The sequence below is a fragment of the Danio rerio genome, chromosome 14 (assembly GCF_049306965.1).
Source record: "Danio rerio strain Tuebingen ecotype United States chromosome 14, GRCz12tu, whole genome shotgun sequence".
NCBI classification, from domain to species: Eukaryota; Metazoa; Chordata; class Actinopteri; order Cypriniformes; family Danionidae; genus Danio; species Danio rerio.
The window spans coordinates 37189931-37211826 of NC_133189.1; the positions used below are offsets into that span (position 1 = coordinate 37189931).

The 21896-nt window shown below is 35.2% G+C and overlaps 3 long non-coding RNA genes across 11 annotated transcripts in view; 1 reads left to right on the forward strand and 2 right to left on the reverse strand.

The window, feature by feature from the left end:
• Positions 1 to 7308: 7308 nt before the first annotated feature.
• On the reverse strand, positions 7309 to 14451 carry LOC141377548 (uncharacterized). Its single transcript, XR_012389850.1, has 3 exons — positions 14369 to 14451; positions 13315 to 13465; positions 7309 to 10215 (listed from the first exon to the last, which is right to left on the reverse strand). It is a non-coding gene; the product is annotated as an uncharacterized lncRNA (long non-coding RNA).
• A 7-nt stretch (positions 14452 to 14458) lies between these two features.
• LOC141377549 (uncharacterized) overlaps positions 14459 to 21896 on the forward strand; it is a 38655-nt gene continuing 31217 nt past the window's right edge. The window contains exon 1 of one of the 2 annotated variants that reach the window (XR_012389851.1): positions 14459 to 14907. This is a non-coding gene — a long non-coding RNA (uncharacterized lncRNA). The remainder of the gene's footprint in view (positions 14908 to 21896) is intronic. The other variant, XR_012389852.1, reaches the window with a different exon arrangement.
• The window catches only part of si:ch211-143l19.3, a 116648-nt gene continuing 114322 nt past the window's right edge, over positions 19571 to 21896 (reverse strand). For all 8 annotated transcript variants that reach the window (XR_012389847.1, XR_012389848.1, XR_012389841.1 and 5 more), the window contains one exon: positions 19571 to 20234. This is a non-coding gene — a long non-coding RNA (si:ch211-143l19.3). The remainder of the gene's footprint in view (positions 20235 to 21896) is intronic.

Sequence of the window (21896 nt, forward strand, 5' to 3'; positions counted from 1 at the left end):
GACTGCAGGTTGAAGAAAAGTAGTGGAGTAAAAGTACCAATACAACACTAAAAATGTGCTCAAGGCAAAGTAAAAGAATAATCAGACAATCAACTGGACTGAAGTGTTATGTTAGTTTGTTGTGTGCTGGTTATGAGATTGGCCAAAATCAAACTTGGGTAAATCTTTTGTTTCCTCAATACCTAAAGCATTACACATTATATTAAAAAGGAAGGTTGATGTAACATTGTATTAAACAAGTCTCTGTCACAAAATCCAGATGTTGAGCTAATTTTAAAAGTATGTTAAATAAACCCTGAACTCAACAGTTGAGTTTGTCTATACATTTATTTGACTTGTTTGTTAATTAAATCCCATTTAGTTATTTAACCTATTATTTTTATTCAACAGTCAAGTTGCATGTTAATTTGCTATGCGAAAAAAAAAAATTGTCAGGCTGATTTATGTGAAATCGTAGGCTATTCAGTTCATAAAATCAGGTCAAACTTTTATAAACTTTTTAAAATAAAATACATTTTTACAGTATAAAAATATTACATTTTGAAATATTTATATTGGAATATATAAATAATAATAATAAACCCTATAGAACTACCATAAAACAACATAATTGAGTGAGAATTATGCAAATGCTGTGTGTGGCATCTTTGTTGACCTGTTTGTTCTGTTCTTTCTATATTAATTAGATTTTATTTGACTTATTTATGTATGTTTGTACAGGATACACTCATTCCTCTTTTATGCACCCAGCACTTTGCTAAAAACACTTCGACCTTTCTGTTTGTACAGATAGCTCTATTATATTTGTATACTTTGTACCTTTTCTTTTACAGCCACATACTCTATATCAGGGGTGTCAAACTCAATTCCTGGAGGCCCGAAGCCCTGCACAGTTTAGTTCCAACCCTGCTCCAACACACTTACCTGTAGGTTTCAAACAAGCCTGAAGGACTCAATTAGTTTGATCAGGTGTGTTTAATTAGGGTTGGAACTAAACTGTGCAGGGCTGCAGCCCTTTTGGAACTGAGTTTGACACGTGTGCTCTATATCATAAGTCATTATATATATTTACTTTTATTTTCTTTTGCATCACTTCCACTTCTCCAATTTTATTGTTATTATTATTATTATTATTATTATTATTGCTATTATTTTAAGGTCATGAGTGGTTGTGTAAGCATTCCACTACGTATCATAATGTGTTTGACTATATGTGACCAATAAAATTTGAAAGCTGATGCTTGTGAGCTTTTTAAAACTTGGTCATTGGACTTAGAGCGATTCCCTTAAAGCCAGGGCAGAGTTTGACAGAGAGCAATGCTGTGGGCTGGAGGGCTGCTGGAGGGAGATGGCTGTGATGGAATGGGCAGGGAAGGGCTATGACTCCTCCATTGAGTCTGTAGGGCCACGCTGAATTGGGCTGATTTGCCTGTGAATGGAGCCTTTCCATTATTCTTGTTAGGGAGCTGTCACATTCAATAGAGAAAGTGAAAACCTTCTTTTATCAACCTTTTCCAAGTGAAAGAGAACAGGCAATCAATAACCAAATTCAAAAACCGGGGGAAAGTCAAGCAGAACGATATGGGGATGTTAAAAAAAAGAGGGGCATTTGTCAAATTGCTAATGACGAAAAAAAGCTGATAAGTGATGTAGTTTCAGCTCAAGAGGGATAATTAGAAGTTATTCATGTTAGAAAAACATAAATGTTATATTCAACTTTAGGCCAGACAGTAATTATGCACTCTAAAAATGCTGGGTTATTTCAACAAATTAAATCTTTTTTTTCTTTTAAGTGACTTTTGGGGTTTTTGAGCAGGTTTTTATTATGTCTCTGTGTTCATATTTCGTGTAGAACATGCAAAAAAATTTAATATTTAATTAATATTAGTTGTTTAATCAATATTAAACAGTCATGTATTTTACATTGATTTTATAATAGCATTAAATGACCACGTTTGCTATATAAAACAAATCTCAGAATCACATTTTTTAGGAAACACTTACAATTTTTTAAAGCAATTAGGTGTATTATTTAAATAACTTTAAATTAAATAGTAAAACATTATGCACTGGTACATAGAATGGTTTTGTAGTTTTACCACTGTTTTTTACTATTTAAAAAATCTGTTATTTTATGGTTTTTTTCTGGCAGCTAGGACGGCAAAAAAGTAAAATGATGATCGTTAAATTACAGAAATTTAATCTAAAATAATGGACGTTAAATTAAAAATGTAATTAAAATCCTTAACTTTAAATTTCCGGTAAATTACTGTAATTTACCGTCTGTTATTTTACGATAAAATTCTGTAATTTAACAGCCATTATTTGACTTTTTTTTTACAATGTACTTTTTTAAAAAACTGAAGAATATTGAGTTGGAATTTAAATTAGGCAAGGGACGATAAGTTTCAAGATTTACCGCGGTTGGAAAAGTCAAGGTTTTAACATTTTCGGTTATACTGTTCCTACGATATCTGTACGTTTTTTGTTTGTTATTTTGTTTGTTAAGACTATTTAATTAAGTTTATTAGGGGAAAACGATCTCCAGAAGAAAATGGTTTTAAATGAAATGAAGACAGCAGAAGTAAACAATGATTTATTTAATTATTTAGCCTGACATGTTATTGACATATTTTAAATGTTTCTTAAGTGATACATAATAATAATACTACCGGTCAAACGTTTGGGTTCATGTTTTTTTATTTTCTCATGTTTTTTTTTTAAGAAAATTATTCTCATCAAGGCAGCATTTATGAAAAAAATAAATAAATAAATAAACAAATATATATATATATATATATATATATATATATATATATATATATATATATATATATATATATATATATATATATAATAGTTTTAAATAATTGGTTTCATATTGTATGTAGTTTCAAATGAAATTATTACTCAAGTCATTATTGTGTATATATTGTGTTTTTCCACAATAAACGGTTTTTACGCTGGAAAAATCTATTTTTTTTCAGTGGAAAAAGTTGTTTTTTTATGCAGACATTTAAAAAGAACATATTTTAGAGCAGCAATGACAATACTGTGATACATTTATACATGGTTATCATCCTGTCAGAATCTTATACTGGCCTATACCTAGTTTAAATGATGTGAAATCATTACCCTATACGTCTCAGAGCCTACAGAAACCTGTTATTTCAGATGAATATTACAGCATAATATGTAATTAACATTTCAGTCTTAATAAACAGTAGTTAAATTTGACACAACACTGCAAAAAAGCACAAATAATCTGGTGTTACCATCAAAGCTATATTCCTATTACTATTAGCTATATAAAAAAATAACCCATAATAATTAATGTCATTTAGAAATATTGGAAATTTGAAATGTATTTTTAAGAATTAAAAGGTATTACAAATACATTTAAAATATATCATAGATTTTCTTAACAATGTAATTAAAAGGAGGAGTTTAAATATAAATGTGTATGTTCATGCCTTTGTCTTATCAAGCCAAGATGAACTGAATATAACATTCATCAACTAATTTTCACATACTGTGGCTTCCAGTGTTTTTCCGCTGGATGGAGAAAATGAATCGCATCATTTAACCCCATCAATCAAGCTGGTAATTGATGTCTTAATTGATGGCTGGGTTCTACAGTTAATTGAGCACCTTCATTGTTCACTCTTTTCAGACACATTGGCCTGCAAACGGGCACAGGACAGAGACGCTCAACAAAGACATGCTCAACCACTACATGTGCAGCTTATTTATTTCAGAGAAAGCAGAACAGATCTCATTTTAGGATCTGAATAGAAGAGATAAACATCAAACAACTAATTAATTTCTCCATTTAATAACAAAGAAATGAGAGCAACAAAATGGTTAAAAACAATGTTCACAAATAATGTACAAAATAAGAGTTGAAATGCTTCTAAATGATTTAATAACAATCCAAAATTTTATCCTTTAGAAAAGCTTATAGTGTAAATGTACAATAGTGTTTTACAAATACAAGGAAAACAACACATTAAACATGCAATTTTGAGATAGAAAAACTGAAATAAAATTTTCGTGACAATTGCATTGTGATTTGTATTGTTTATTTATTTTATTTTTTTACATTAAAGATACTAGAAGAACATTACAACAAAAAAGGTCATGTCTAAATGTTTAAAAATATAATTTCTTATTTATTATAATAAAGGGCTCCAAATATAGCCTAAAAAATCTATTACAACTATCAATAAAGTAAAAATGGCAGTATAATGGAAAAATAATCTGACATAAATGTGTGAAATATAAAAATTAAATAAAAAAATAATAATTTTTTTAAAAATTGCGCAATGAAAAAAGTAATAAGGCTGCAAGTTTAGCCTTAATAACCTTTTTAAATTTTAATAGTGAGAGCAGTTTTTGTTTAAATCCACTTTTTATGCTAAGCATGTATGCTACTTTAAAAATGCTAAAATATACCAAAACAAAGGGCTTGTCTAAATATAATCTTGTAAAAATTATTTTAAAAAATATGTAAATGCAACAAATGAATTATTATCGAGCTTATTGATTTTTAAAACTAACTACTTTTCATGCAAAGTTAATTTATTTTACTTGAACAAAATGACCTGAAATTCCCCAAATATCAACTCTATTTATTTATTTATATATATATTTTTTACCTTTTTACTATTTTCCAGGCTTGTTTAATCAGTTTGAAATAAACATTTCTACAAATGTCCTCAACTTTCTCCTATCATAAATTTTTTTTTCTCAGATTGTGTGCTTTTAGCATTCTCGGTCTCTCTGCTTGTCTTTTGCAGTGACTGAGCTTTGCTGAATCGCTGTGACCGATGGGTCTGTCAGCCATCCATCTTGAATGGGTCTGGCTGCAGATTAAAGCAAAAGAATATATAAATCAGAGTGCTAATGAATAGCTCTACTCAGTGGACAGAAGAGAGAGGCTTACCGTATTTTTCTCTGCCTGCTCTGTGGTTCCCAACTGATCTCTTTCAATAATCCCAAAACTCTCCAGCCAAAGCCAAATGGCTGTCAAACACTGTTTTTAACAAGTTGTAGCTGTATATAAACCTTGATATATAGTCAGACTAGTAAACCGAAGGACGTTTGGTTTGAGTCCCAGTAGCACCAGTAGTGTAAATAAACAGGTTAGAATGCCTGACATATCGCTTGAAGCTTCTTGGTTGAAGTACTCAAAGTTCCTTGATGGAAGTACGGCTCGAAGTTTCTTGGTCAAAGTACTGCTGGAAGTTTCTTGGTCAAAGTTCTTCTCAAAGTTTCTTTGTTGAAGTATTGCTCAAAGTTTCTTGGTCCAAGTACTGCTCGAAGTTTCTTGGTCGAAGTATAGCTCAAAGTTTCTTAGTTAAAATACCGATCAAAATTTCTTGGTTGAAGTACTGCTCAAAATTTCTTGGTCAAAGTACCTCTCGAAGTTTCTTTGTTGAAGTATCGGTCAAAGTTTCTTGGTCCAAGTACTGCTCGAAGTTTCTTGGTCGAAGCATCGCTCAAAGTTTCTTGGTCAAAGTACTGCTTGAAATTTCTTGGTTGAGTACCGCTTGAAGTTTGTGGGCCTGACATGTTGGTCGAAATTTGTCATATCACTAGTAGTAATTGCAAGTGGTGAGTGAAATAAATAAACAGGTTAGAGTCAGACTTGTATAACCTAAGGTTGTGGGTTCAATTCCCAGTACTGGCAATACTGTAGTTTTAGGTATGTGGGTGGTATAAAAAAACAGATTAACAGTCAAACTCATTACCCAAACGCTGTGGGTTTGATTCCTCCTGTAGGACTGGGCAAGAGTTGTTTAGGTTGTAGTCAAACTTGTAATTATAGCTGTCAGTGGTGGGTGTTATAAATAAACAGGTTTGATAGTCAGACTTGCATTACTTAGGTTGTAGGGACGATTTCCAATATCAGCGCAGTTTTAGGTGGTGGTATAAATAAATAGTTTAGATAGTTGGAGATCTAATGTGAAGGTTGTGTGTTTGATTCCTGATATACCGGAAATAATTGTAGGTGATACATGGAGTAAATAAAAGGTCAGACTTGTATAACCTAAGGTTGTTGGTTTGATTCACACTACCAGCAGTATTAAAAAAATCTGCTAGAGAGTCGAATGTAAAACAAAGACTGAGGGTTCGATTCCCTGTACATTGTAAGTAGTGGTTTGAATGAATAAATTGGCTAGAGAGTCAGACTGAAGGTTGTGGGTTGTATACCCAGTAATGAAAGGAGTTGTATTTGGATAAGCATGTTTTATAAAGATGTAGGTCCAATTTTTAGAGTATGTTTGATTAGGGATGCACTTACTGGCTCTTCAAGACCGGAGTTATCCACCCCGTCCTAATATGTTTGCATTCATTAAGATGGGTAAATGCATAGGAAACTGATCTCTTTCAGCAATCCCAAAACTCTCCAGGCAGAGCAGAATGGTTCACACACTGCCTTTACTTGACAGGTTAGTTGTTAAACACCCCCTAACTAAACTAGTCTTTTAACACGGTGGGCGGCAGCAGGTATGGGTGGGAGAGAGGCTGGGTAAGTGTGTAATCCTGGCCTGCTGATGGTGCTGGGGGGGCAGTTTGCTTAATTGGGTTACAGAATACTTTAATTACTTCACTTTCCCACATTCTTGCTGTGCGCACAGACACAATGATGGCACGGTGAGAAACTGCAGCCCGGGGCCCTAGAGTGCAGCTGCAGGGTAATTATCATTACCAGCTCCTGCATCTGTATACAAACAAGCCCACAGCTGCTCTGACTCTCTGAGACTGACGGTACATGTGTTCATAAGAGCGCCATTGATGACAATGCGCCTTGGTATTCATTTATACATGCTAAGTTGACATACAGTACTTATGGAAAGCTGACATGCAGTGCGATTTGGTAATGTGTAATGTTCATAATATTATTGTTTTATGCATGCAGCTCTAATGAGCTTGATGCTGATAGATATATGACAGAATATTTGTATTTTACTTGTCATTAGTCAAACTGTAAGGTAAATAGCAAAAGTTAGGAAGGCTTCCAACACTTTAGAAATTAAATAATCAGAACTTTGATCAAACTTTATTTTGATGGTCTTACGCTGCATCTACATGTTAACTGATTCTCCTTAGATTATGAGTAGACTGTTCGGTTGGTGTTAGGGTTATTTTAAGTTGACATGTACTTGCATAGTTTCTTATAGTCAGTTAAACGTCTGTTGAATGAGCAGTATCATCAGATATTAAGCAGACAGCCTACTAATACTCAAATAGACCCTCAAAATAAAGTGTTAATAATTTAAAACAGGTAACATGATAACAACTGTAAGTATAGTTTCTGTTTACTGTTTGCTAAAAAAAAAAGAACATGACTTTTATTTTATTTTATTTTACTTGTTTCATGTTTGAAAACCTTTTGTATTTTTAATCCATATTCTAGTATTAGAAACTTGAAGGTCTTTAAAATATAAAATATAGGAACTTATACACACAAACATAACATGCACATACACAAATATAACTAAATTAACTAGGCAATCCCTAATGAACATGATGACTCATAAGGACACTGCTTTGTGCAGTAAACACTTTAAATAGTCCACTGGGAATTAGCTCATCTAAGGGTGAACTGTAAAAGGAAAGTTTTTAGACTTCTTGCCCATGAATTAGACCATAAAAAGTGGTGTGGGAAAGGGCAAGATGGCAGAGGAACAGAGAGTGTGTGTGGAGGAAGCAGGAGGTGTGAAGAATGGTGTGTGATCAGTAGTGTGGATGCAGTGTGGGAGAGGGGGCTGCCCTGGCTGTCAGAACTCGGGCCCACAGTGGCCCAGCGGGAGCCCTGGCTGTGCTCCCATGATGCCCTGTTGCCGTGGCTGAGCCCTGGAATGTGACAGCACACAATGGAAGAGCGGGCCTGAGAAGGCTCTCCATCCTGATAACCACATTAAAGGCCCACCAACATCTGTTGAGGCACAGGAGAAAGGCCCTATCTCTGGGCTTTAACCCCCAACAGCACTAATCATTAACCCCCAGCCCTGAGAAGGAGCCCAATAACAGCACCTTATTTGTCAGACACCCTGCGGAGGGACTGAGGGTACTAACATTGGACGGCAAAACGTGTGAGAAGAGTTGCTTGATTATTCCCATGTCTTTGCTATATTCACAGCAAAGATCAAGGTAAATTAAGAATCTTAAGGACTTTGCAGTGGTTTACTGTTGGCGAGCATTCAAACATCTCCCATGCAGCTGGGGACATTGTTTAATCAGAGTAGGGGTCTAACTGTTAGTCAGAGTCGACTTGTAACCTAAGGGTTGTGCATTTGATTCCCAGTACTAGTAAAGGCTGATTTATACTTCTGCGTCAAACACCGGCGTAGGCTACGGCGCTGACGCATAGCCCTTCGCCGTGGCCGTCACTGACGTGCACCTCTCAAAAATTGTAACTACACGTCGCAACAACGCGTAGCGCAAGCTTTGTGATTGGTCGGCTTGCTAGCGCCGACGTGTCTGGGCGGGACCGAGCCTCGCGAATGGCGCGAGCGATTGTTTACAAGTGTGGAGTCCCGTGAAGGAGCTCCGGATGGAAAGTTTTGTTCTGTGTTTACCTCATGGTTAAAGTTGTTGCACGTCCGCCGGTTCCTGCCTCAAAATGAGCGAGTTTGAGTCACTTGTACATCCAGGAAGTGTTCAAAATAGCAAAACAGAAGCGAAGAAACTCAACACAGAGGAACATTTACACCTCACTGCCCACTAGCGTTTCGGAAGTGTTAATGCAGACCAACGGAGACAGCGCGCAGAAGTATAAATGCACAGCCACGCGCGTTGCCTGCGCCGTGAGTTGCGCCGGTCACTTGACGCAGAAGTATAAACCAGGCTTAAGAGTCTCTAAACAGGCTAGATAGGACTCTTAACTCAAAGGTTGAGGGTTTAATTCCCAGTACCAGGAGATGTACAAATGTTGAAACAGGTTCGAGCAGTGAACTCTTAACTTGAAGATTCTGGGTTCAATTCCTACCGAGAGGAGCTGTAAGCATATTTGAAAAGGTTTGAGCAGTGAAATCTTAACTCGAGGGCTGCACGGTGCCGCAGTGCGTAGCACGTTTGCCTCACAGCAGGAAGGTCGCTGATTCGAGCATCGGCTGGGTCAGTTGTCGTTACTGTGTGGAGTTTGCATGTTCTCCCAGTGTTCGCGTGGGTTTCCTTCGGGTGCAAAGACATGCGGTACAGGTGAATTAGGTAGGCTAAATTGTTTGAAGTGTATGAATGAGTGTGTATGGGTGTTTTCTCAGTGATGGGTTGCAGCTGAAAGGGCATCCGCTGTGTAAGACATATGCTGAATGAGTTAGCGGTTTATTCCACTGTGGAACTGTCACCCCAGATTAAATAAAGGGACTAAGCCGAAAAAAAATGAATGAATGACTGGGTTCTTCACTCAAAGGTTGTGGGTTCAATTGCAAGTGCCAGAAGGAGCTGTAAGCGTATTTGAACAGGTTTGAGGAAAGAACTCTTTACTTAAAGGTTCTGTGTTTAAATCCTAGTACCGGAAGGAGGTATAAGCGTATTTGAACATGTTCGAGCAGTGAACTCTTAATTCGAAGGTTGTGGGTTCAATTCCTAGTACCGGGAGGAGCTGTAAGTGTATTTGAACAGGTTAGAGCAGTGGACTCTTAACACGAGGGTGGGTTCAATTGCCAGTATTGGGAGGAGATGTGGGTGTATAAATACCAAGTTGTCTTTCTAAATGTGGGTTTTTCCACCTACAATCCCAACAAATGATACGCCCTTGAGCAAGCTGAAAAATTGGGGGCATCAGTGAGAGAAATTAAGAATGTGGATGATCAGAAGTCCGCTTGGTCTGTCATACATATTCCATACATGAATGTGATTAGTAGGGTGCAAAAATAATGCAATCATTAGAATTCATACAAATTCACCAAAAGTATTTAGGGAGTCTTTAAAGAACAAAATGAGTAAGTGATAAATTATAATAAGCACAGTTTCAATGGCACGTGATGTTTGATCTGGATGATTTTTGTAGCAAACGATCATGTAATTGTCCGCGTGCAGGTGTTCTGCATCCTCAAGTGCAGAAAAACAAGATATGAGACAGAAACAGGTGTCCTGTCACAAGGAAACTTCTCACACTCCAGGATCCTCATCTGCCTTGAAGAGCCTTTAAGGCTGCCTCGCTTCCACAGGTTTCAAAGCCCAGCCAATTTCACCAGCATGAACCTGGAGACAAAGCAGAGGGGCAGGAGGTGGGGGCGAACGCAAACAAGAGTGATGCAGAGGAGAGGTGAGTGTCTTTCTCTCTGGCGTTTCATACGCGGCGCTTTCTGTATACGGGCTCTGAGATTAGGAGCTGCAGGAGGTACCCCTAATGCACGGACTCCTCAAGTACCTCCACACAAGTAAGCCCATTCACCAGTAGCTCATTACACGGGCAATTAAGTGTCGTGGGGGGAAGGGGAGAAATGAGGGCCGCCAACCATCGTGAGGAGCCCCTTTCTCCCCCGCCCTGGCCCACTCCTCCCAGCGTCTTCACCTGGGCAGGCCAGAGGACACCTGCCTCTTCTAATGAAGATCCATGGCCTCATTTCCATTTCTGGAGTCGTATCAGAGACAGCGGCACACAAAACCGCGCCTGTGTCCTCTGGTCCGGAGAGGCAGATAGAATGACATGGCTAAGTGCTCTTGCAGAGCCAGGGCAGCTGTGGGGCCTGAAAATGGGGTTTTGGGAGGTTTGAAGTGGGGTGCTGCGCTGCCTACGATGCTGCTCTCCTGCTTATTGGAGGGTGCTTCAGGTTCCGATCAGCCACAATGGCTGCCGTTCGCTTCCTCTGCTCTTTGCTTATAATGAGCAGATCTGCAGAAGGAAGGAGAGCCTGAGGAGCCAAAGTGCTTACAAACAATTCTCACCTCTGTAAAATTCAGGTCGACTTATTCATAGCTCTTGGGACTGTTATAAGAGTCTGTAAATATATGAGAAAGCATTTTCACTTGATCTAATATATTCTCAGTAGTGCTTCTTTATTTCTAAAACTATTAGTCTCTTAAATAGTCATTTAAATCGTTATTTATTAACATTCTAATGCAAATAATTTTGCAACATCATGAATGAATCGTTTACATGGATCAACTTGAGTAAAGTAACGTTGTTTTCGCAATATCTCCATAAATACTTTTATTATAAATAGATTTTTTATGTTGTTTTTTTTTGCAGGTAAATTAATTTTAAACCCAACAAAACTGAGTCTTAAATAGTTATCTAAATTGTATATCAACGTTAATGCAAATAAGTCAAATGAAAAGAATGTCATTTGACCATGGTAAATGTATTCATGTGGTGAATTATGGTTTATAGAGCTTAGACATACTATTATCAGTTATAGTCATCAACGTACATTTATCAACTGTACAAACTGTTCACAGCAACTTCCTTGTTACTTCCTTGTTGTTGGAGTGCTTACAGTTGCTGAATTATATATTGAAATTAAAGTAAACTATAAATATGTGCATAATTTACAGGTATTATTAATAAATTAATGCCACTGAAATATAATTACTGTATCTTTATTTAATTTGAGGTATTTTATTTACAATTACTTGCCATTCTTCAGGATAATTTATGAAATTTAGGCTACTCAATTGTTCATAGGCCTAATGACTTAAAAGTTTAAAAGTCTTTTTACTGTAGACAAACAATGCAATTATGAATGTTAAATCTCAGTTAATATCAGTCCTTATTGATACAGACACTTGGATCGGTGAATGTTTATTAAGTAAAACTGGCCTCAGATGGTTTAGTTTAGTGTGCTTCAAACCTGGAGGAAAATATCAGGCTTTGCTAAAAGGATCAATAGGGTCAATGTAGTGTTAATAGTGATAGCCTACAGGTTTTACAGAAAAATCTTAATATTAAAAAGGAAACATAAGCTGGACCACAACAGATCACATCAATGTCCTAACGAATGCTCAAATAATGTAGCTAGTTTACAGCAAGCATCATGTTTTAAGTTAGAACTGTATACTGTAAATACAGTAGGCCAATAGGGCTGTTAATTTTACTAAAGAAGATATAAGCTATTATATGAGTTTTTCACCAGAACTTTAGAAACTGTGTTATGTTAAAAAAAAAGCAGCACAGTATCGGGATCGGATCTGTGTCAGTCGATACTCAGAAGTTTGGTATCAGGATCTTATTGGTTCCAAAAAATGGTATAGGTGCATCCCTAGTCCTTACCACGTTTTAATGTGGGCTGTTGCCTCGTTTCAGCTGTTGAGCTGTTTGTCACTATAAATGAATGATGCTCTTGTTTTTGTACCACACTTGCTTACCAAACATTTTGCAACATCATGAATGAATCATTCACACAGATCACGTGATCAACATTTTTCTCGCGGTATCTCTGTAAATACTTTTATTATAATTAGACTTTTCACGTTTTGTTTTTGCAGGTAAATTAATTTTAAACCCAACAAAACTGAGTATTAAATAGTCTTTAATAAACTGCCATATCAACATTCATGCAAATAGGTCAAATAAAAAGAATGCCATTTGACCATGGTAAATGTATTCATGTGGTGAATCATGGTATATAGAGCTTAGACATACTATTATCAGTTATAGTCATCAACGTACATTTATCAACTGTACAAACTGTTCACAGCAACTTCTTTGTTACTTCCTTGTTGTTGGAACACTTACAGTTGCTGAATTATATATTGAAATTAAAGGAAACTATAAATTTGTGCATAATTTACAATCAATTATAATAAATTAAAGTCTCTGGAATATATTTACTGTATTTTTACTTAATTTAAGGTATTCTATTAACAAGTATTTTACTATTTTTTAAATAATTTATTATGAGATCATTAACCTTATCATGGCATGATTTCATCATAACACTTTAATTAAAGATTTAGTTTTTATACAAAATAATTTGACTTGCAACTGGACCCAATTATCGGCCTGCTCATTCACAATACCTCCCTCCAGCTTCAAATCTCTGTATCTTATGCAGTTTTTTTTAAATATCTAAAGATTCTGAAAAATTGAAAACATCTGGTCTTTTTCTGACTACATAGCTAATTACTGATCTCTTCGTTTTTTTTATTCCTTGCATAACTTGTCAGCATAAATATATGGCTAGTCCATACACATGAGATTTTGAATGGCTATTTAATTACATAAACGGCCATTAAGCTTTATATAAATCATTTATTACCAATTAGTGCAATGAAATTGACCATGACCAAATGAGGATGTACAAAAAACATAAAAAAACTGCGCAGGGTAATCATTTTCTGCTTATTAATGACACTCACTTCATTGCAGAAAAAAGAAAGGGTTTGTCTTGTGGTCTCTTCTTCCACACTTCTCGCTGAAAGCTCCATTCAGCAGTGCAGCGTGTCTCTCGAAATGATTGTGGGATCCTCCCTTGTTAACATGTTCAGGCTCACCGCCTCCACTCAGCACCTGAGGGTAAGAGGAGCACCCAGAACTCAGGTAATGGAGGAAGAGGAAGGGCAGAGTGAAAATAAACAAGCTAAGTCTCCATCTATCCATTGTGCCTCACCTGCTCTCCTGTTTTAAACTATGACATGGGCCGCATCAGAGGTCTGTGGGTGGGATATTTCAGAGTGCTGTGCTCACAGATATATCCATATCCATGATTATAGTAGTCTACCTGCATTTTTGTGGGACTTTTATGACTTGTAAGGGTGGTTGTAAAACCCTGGTATTTACATTCAATATATGCCACACATTTCCAGCCCTCAGAGCATTATTTTTGTTCTGAATGTATAAATAAAATTTCTTAAAGGTCTAAAATTATTTTCCAGTTTCAAATTAAAATGCCGTAATAAGCAATAGATCCTACATACTTATGAATAAGTGTGTAAGCTGTAAATGATACATAAATGTATTGAACAAGGAAGCATTATTTTGGTGCTGTCCAATTTCACATTCATTTACGTTCCGTTCTTTAGGATTATTTGTGACATTTAGGCTCCTCAGTCGTTTACAGGCCTAATGAAAACAGCTTGAAAGCCTGTTTACGGTAGGCAAACAATTTATTTATGAATGTTAAATCTTGGTTAATATCAGTTCTTACCACGTTTTAAGATATAGCCTATATTCGGATATTCAGACATTCTCCTTAATAATATAAATCCAGGAAAGTATTCTTTGAAAATTCTAAATAGGGAAATCATAATTGCAGCAAATAACTATCAAAGTACAGCATTGTTCACTGTCAATTAGATAGTGTTAATGTTGTTTAGAAGTCATACTTGCATGCTAATTCCGATCGATTATTAAACATGCTAAACAATAGAGACTGCTAAATAAACGAATGTGCAAATATAAAACCAACTTTACCTCGTTTTAAAACAGTTGTGTCTTGTTCCGTCTGTTCGGCTGTCTATCACTGCCATAAATGAATGAAGCTCTTTCTGTACCACGTTCATCGAACATTCTGCAACATCATTAATCGTTTACACGGATCACCTTGAGCGAAGCAACGTTGTTCTCGCGATATTTCCGTAAATACTTTTATTATGAATAAATTTTCATGTTTTAATTTTTTTTTTTATTTTGCGTAAGAATTGAATGGGCATTTTAATCCCAACAAAACCGAGTCTAAGAAATACAGGTAGCCCGAAGAAGTCGTTAATGTTATCGTATATAAACAACCAGTCGGAACAAACCTATTCACTTAGTCATATGTTTTTTTTTTTGTTTTTTTTTTCGCGCGCTTTGAATGAGAGAGAGGCGTTTAATGTAAAATATCTTCGTTTCCTCTTGAGATCATGCTGTTTAATATGAGTCGCTTTATTAAAACAATCCAGACTTTAAAAATACAGACCGGGGACGTTCAGCACTTTTCTGACACATCACAAACGAGGAGGACCGTTTAGGTAAGTTTGTTCACATTTGACTAAATTGGGGGAACCACATTTTCAGGCTAACGTTAGTTCATCCACAAATGTAAATTCTGTCATAATTCTGCCCAAACACATTTGAGATGCTTCTTCTTAACAGAAGATATTTTGAAGAATGTTAGTAACCATTGAATTTCCATATATATATTTTTCACCACTAGGTGAAAAAACTAAACTAAGTCATCATTTTTTTGTCACAACATTCTTAAAAATATCTTCTTTTGTGTTAATAGCTCTGATAGCTGATGCTGTTAATAGCCAACCTACTGTCACAATGTAGAAAAGATACTTTTGCAACTTTTACTTTGCTTCATGAGCAATTTCAGCGTTATGGATGTGAGTGGTACAGGCATGTTTCACAATGAGTTTGTGTGTGAGTTTGAGGTTTTAAGCAGCAGATCTGGCTTCCTTCTCTCTCTCTCTCTCTCTCTCTCTCTCTCTCTCTCTCTCTCTCTCTCTCTCTCTCTCTCTCTCTCCACTCACTCACCTGTGACGGAGCACTTCCCCTGGTCGGCTCTTATCAGCCCAGGGAGGAAATACCTGCCACAGGTAAACAGGACCTCGTGACCCTCAGGGCTTTGCACTCATACTCAAGCAGACAAGATGTTGTTCTTTCTGGCCTGCTGTGAGCATCCCTGCCCCCACCTGCACAAACCATCTCCCACCCCCCCTCAATTGAATCTTATCTAAGTATCAGCAGGTGTAAGGCAAGAGCTGCTTATCATGATAGATTCAGTATGCATACAGTTGATCAACAGCACAAATGCTTTTCTGACTGCCCGTGATGATGCTGGTAGCACTTTAAAGTAAAAGTAAGCCCTCATTTCTAGTCAATACTTAAGAAAATTGTTTACTTCCATGTACAAATAGCATATAAAGTCATTTTTAATCTTTATTAAGGCTATACCTAATTGTGAAAATGTTTATACATTTATTCGATATTTAGATATTTATTAAATTTGGGTCAAACACAGACTGGTGTCTGGGTCAGACTATGTTTACAAAAGGATTTTTATATACTGAAAAGTAAACAGTTAATGAGTATAGGTAAAATTATTTTTTATTGTCAAACAGTGAACAGATTAAAAAAACAAACATTCTTAGTAAACAAAATTTTAAAACAAACATAAAATTGTATTATATTTTAAATTATTAAAAGCCTCTTGCAGAAAGTACATTAAAATTATGTCAATTTAATATAATAGTTTAATGTAGTTGATTATTTAATTAACATGTTTAGTCATTTTATTGTTTATTTACTTGTTTTTTATATTCAAATTAAAAATTATACATGATTTATTTTATAAAAATTTATAAATATTTGAACCTATGCACAATAAAAAGCGTAAAAGTGTACAAATCTGGCTTTTTGATGTTATTAATCACAAACTACAATTACTAATTGTCTGATTGTAGACCTATTAAAAAAAAGGATTAACAATTAATTGTGGATAAAATCAGCAGAAAATGCATGATCATGACAGACCTACAAAAACACTTTCCCTCAAATGAAAAATCCTGTTAAATGAAAATGTTCTCTCTGAAGCTGGGATGCTTTACACCTAAACAATGTGTTCTAAAATAATAAATCCTGGTTAAGGAATTCCTGCAGCGTGCAACATGTTCCCTTTGCCTCTGGGACCATGTGTGAGGGTGGAAGTGTCCCTCTGGGACCAGTGACCCTGGTGAGGGAGCACATTCTCACAAGTCCAGAAGGAACACATGAACACACACACATACACACACACACACACGGCAAGCTGTTCTGACTTTAGTTAAATCATGGATATAAGTTCTTGATGTTTACAGTTCAGTTTTCACTACACTGTTAAAAAATGCTGGGTTCGACACAATCGATTTGTTTTGGGACAACATGAAGAAATTAAGTTAACTTATTAGTTTTTACAAATGTCTGTGAATTGAACATAAAACGTTTGAGTTGTCAAATGAAAACCTTAAAATTGTGTTGTTTCAGCTAATAGTTTGAACAAACAGCAAACATTTTTAGAGTGTAGTTTTAAATGCAAGAACTGGATTTCTAGTAGTAACAATAGCCTTTTTATATCAGCAATTCTACTAGTAAACATGTTAACTATTAGAAGCTTGGCATCAGTAATGATGTCATCACTTCCAGAAATTAAATTGCATTCTTGAATAAGTAAAAATATCATGCTTGATATCAAGTACTCTATATAAATGCAATCAAATAGACTGCCAGAACTGATTTATAGCTAATTGAAATTTCACATCCGTTTATTATGTCTTGCTGAAATAAAGAAAAAAAAAACTTTGGGTATCAATAAATACATAAAAATGTGAATTCCTAGTATCAATAATTCAGTCGTCACTAATTGTTCACAGCTTAATGATTCAACGCTGCATTTGGCATTTCTGTAATCTGAAAATGGATAAAAATTGCTTTATTACTAGTAGCAATTCAAATCTTGTTATCAAAAATATACAATGACTCCTATATGAACAATGTAGTAACTTCTATCAAAAAAAAAGAATTTTGCTAAATTAGAATTTTCATCTAATTCTTAATAATCACAGTTGATTTACAATGAAATCCTATGGTGACATTTAACTAGATATTTATGATATCAGGAATATTACTACTTTGTTTACTACTTTCAATTTTAATGTCTGATATGCAAATGATATCACAATTAAAATCAAGAAATAACTCCACTATTTAAAACTGAATTCTTGATATCAAGAATTATAATCCTGCTAATTAGAGTCAAATCAGCTTGCCACAAAAAAAGAGTGAAAAAGAGAAAGAGAGAGGGCAGAGCTCCAGGACAGCGGCTCAAGTCAAACACCTGAGGGTCAGGGTCTCTCCATTTCTCTCTCTCTCTCTCTGCAATCCTCTGCTCTTCATGTTACCTGAGCCTCATGCACCAATGCTGCCCTTTATTTGATGGATGCGGTTTCAGCCCCTCCAACCACTTCCTGTTAAAACAGTGATTGATAAAGGAAATCTAATCTACTGATTATGTTAAACATCTTAAATTTCAAATTTAAAAATGAATTGTACCTACACTATACTTACACTTTTTACATGTTTTTCATTGGTTCCTGTTTCTTGAAACTCGAAAACTTACAGATACAGAACATATATTATATTATATTATATTATACTTCGTGCTGTCGATATTAATGATTATTGTGCACTTAACTTTGTCAAAATAAACTTTTATATTGAATGTGATTTATAACGATTATGTTTTGAATGCATGCATAATTTTGAGAAAATGTTTATATATATTTATATATAAAATATATGTGCATATGATACAACTTATATGAAAATTGTAATATCTATGTAACAAAACTGTTTTGTATAGTTTTGTTTTTATCTGTGTGGGCGTGTGTGTATCACATATAAATAATAAGTGAAGCTTTACAAAGTCATTTCGATAGGAGCACACAATATAATTGATCGCGGTTGGTGTCTCATCTGTAATCACCAATAATTCAATCAGATTGATCCAAGACTACACTGTAAAAAATAATGTAATTTGTCACAGTAAATTCCATTAGTATCACTTTACAAGGAGTTAACTGAACTTGTTTTTGTATTCAGAATTTTATAGTGAAATTAAGGCAGGCATCATGATTACAGCAAATTACTGTATAAAGGGCTATAATTATTGCACGTTAGTTATAGGAATTCCAACACTCTTTTTTTATTTAACATAAAAATTAATACACATGAACTTTTAAGCTAGTACAGTCACTTTTTTATATTTAGAAATATTTACAAAATTATTGTTAATATGAAGTACCTTACAGTAATTTACTGTGAATTTACATACAGTCCCTTACAGTGAAAGTAAAGCAATCATTATCCAGTTGTTTACTGTAATCTTAAGGTCAAATATTTTACAGTGTTGGCGTCACGGTGGCAGAGTGGGTAGCATGATCGCCTCACAGTAAGAAAGTTGCTGTTTCGAACGTGTTCTCCTCGTGTTCGCAAGGAATTACTCCGGATGCTCCGGTTTCCCCCATATTCCAAAAACATGCACAATAGGTGAATTGAATATGCTAAATTGACCGTGTTGTATGTGTGTGAACGCAAGCGTGTGGGTGTTTGCCAGTGTTTGGTTGTGGCTGGAAGGGCATCTTATGCATAAAACATGTGCTGGATAAGTTGGCGGTTCATTCTGGTGTGGCGATCCCAGAACAATAAAGGGACTAAGCCGAAATGAAAATAAAAGAATAAATGATTTTACAGTGTGCAATAAATAGACAAATTTCGCCCTATACTGACTTATTTTGGAAGATTTCCCCCTTCCACCAATCTCCTCCTTTTGGTGGAGCTTTCCAGACCTACCTGATCTTGGACCCCCTTATATGCTTATTGACCAGGCAGGAGCCCTTAGCTCTATTATCTCCGAGCATAGGGTTTTCTCCTGGGACAGCACGACAAACCTGTTAATAGCGTCAAGCAAGTGTTAAATCTTAAATATATTTAATTCACACACATATATTATGTAAAAACAAATCTTTGCCCGGCACTAATTATATTATTATAAAATTCAACATTTCAACAATTCAAAAATGCATATAATAACAAAATACTAAATAATATTATTTAATTTTTTATCATTATATTATTTTATGTATGCATTTGTTTCACAGCACTGAAATTATTTTATTATAGTTAAAATAATCATGACAATCAATTTATATAATATAAAAAGGCTTCGTGTCATGACATTTTTTTAATCATACAGTTAAACCTAACATTTTTTTCTGAGCAAAATATTCTATTCTCAAACAGCAGATTAAACCCTCCAAATCTATATGAAAATGAGTACATTTATGACTTAAATTAGATCCCCTCAGTGTCTGCCAACACAGATTTACCTCCAAATCCAACATGAGCAAGGATAATTAAGCATCATCATCACCAATATGTTGATCCACTAATTAGAGCCAGTCCTTCCCTGCAGTTTGTGTGTTTGTGTCTCTATCAGTGGTCATCCGCTCCTCAATAGCCCCTGGGCCAGCAGATATGAGCCCGGACGAAGATAAGCAGAACAATGGTTCAGTCCTGTATCTCTGTCCTCATCGGGTGTCTGCGCAGAGGATGTTGTTAAAGCAAGAGCAAACAGTCAAACATCCTGCGCCAGCTCTGTCACTTCCCCTTAATCTCCCTCGCTCGCTCACTGTGGCTGTCTGTATTATTTTACATCTTTCGCAAGATGCTTGTGTGATTTTCACAACAGAGTGTGTGTTTGGGGACTTCGGTGGGTGTTGGGGTGAGATTGTTGGTTTGACGAATAAATTTAAGTCTGTGTAGAACAAAAAACAGATCATGTTAGAGTAAGATACTTGACATATAACAGTTCATAGTTTAAATAATGTAAATAAAAGCAAAAAATACCAAGTTAATAAATCAAAAGCAGTCAAATACATTGGAATAGTGTGACTGACCAAACAGGATTAAAAATTTAATATATACATTTATTAATCATTAATCAATATTAATAAACGAATGAATGATTTATATTAGTTAATTAAATAATTTAATATTATTTAAAAATAAATTTTGAAGATTGCATGGTATTATAATCACTTCCACAATTTAGTCATACAAATCATGCAAAAATAACACAATCAATTTATGAATAATTGAATCATTGAATGAAAAAATAACAAATTAATTAAACAAAAAAAAAAAGGTTTGTCTTAGGGTGTTTTCACACTAGCACTTTTGGTCTGCACCCAGGTTAGTTTGACATCAGAGTTTGATAACTGTAGCCATGTTAACAAGTTAGAAAGGACATTTGGAAACATTCACACTATTTACACAAAGTGACATACTTGTTTTAGTTATTTTGGGCTGACCCTCATGCTTTGTCAAAAAATTTATTTAGTCATCACTTTAACAACATTCTTGAGCACTAATACCTCAATGACAGTCACAATGTCAGTCATCAGAGCGAGTGATCTAAAGTGTTTTCTAAACGAATTGTGGATTCGTTGAGTTCTAATGAAAAACTTTTAACCTTTCGAGCACCCTTTTAACAGGCGTCTACCAATCAGATCGCTTTATGCAAATCTACCACTGCTGATGCTAGCCAGTCACATTTGTAAAACTCCAGAGAATAGTGAAATGTCAAAATGGAGGAACAGCTTTCAATTTTTATATACTACTACATTTTTAGTTAACTAGTTTGTCCACAGTGTAAAAGTGTGTCTGAATGAGTGTGTATGGGTTTCCAAGTTCTGGGTTGCAGCTGGAAGGGCATCTACTGCATAAAACATATGCTGGATAAGTTGGCGGCTCATACGGCTGTGGAGACCCCAGATGAATAAAGGGACTAAGCCAAAGGAAAATGAATAATTGTGAATGTAGTACACTAAAAAAATCTTTGGAATAATAATTTTTTAAAGACAAGTGGTTAGAAATAAATAATATGGACTAAATTACAACAAACAAATGAAATTTAGTATTGTTTAACTTAATTTATTTGTTTAAATTCTGCCCATATACATTATTTTCAACCACTTACAATCACATGATGAGAAGTCATCTATGCTAAAAATGAGGCACAAGACACTGTTTTATAACCATCAAGCTTTGACTATTTAAAAAGATTTTGTTGCAATGTATAACTTTTTTGAGGTTACAAAATAAATTCATATGGTTCTCAGTGGTTCATCAAAATGTGAATAAACAAGAATTATTCATGTCCTAAATTCCAGAGGATTTTAAAACTGATGAGAGAGAGAGAGAGACCCGGGGAAGCCTGGCAGAGGCAGGTTAATATCAGGGACACTTGACAACAATGGAATGTTATAAAAAGGTGCAGCTGTAATAAGTTCTTTGATCTTCCATTTCCAGCACGTCACATCATTACTCATCCTGCTAACCAATTTACTCTTTGCCATCGCAGCCACATCAACCCAAAGCTGAGGGGAGGAGCAGAGAGAGACACAAGTCCGCAAAC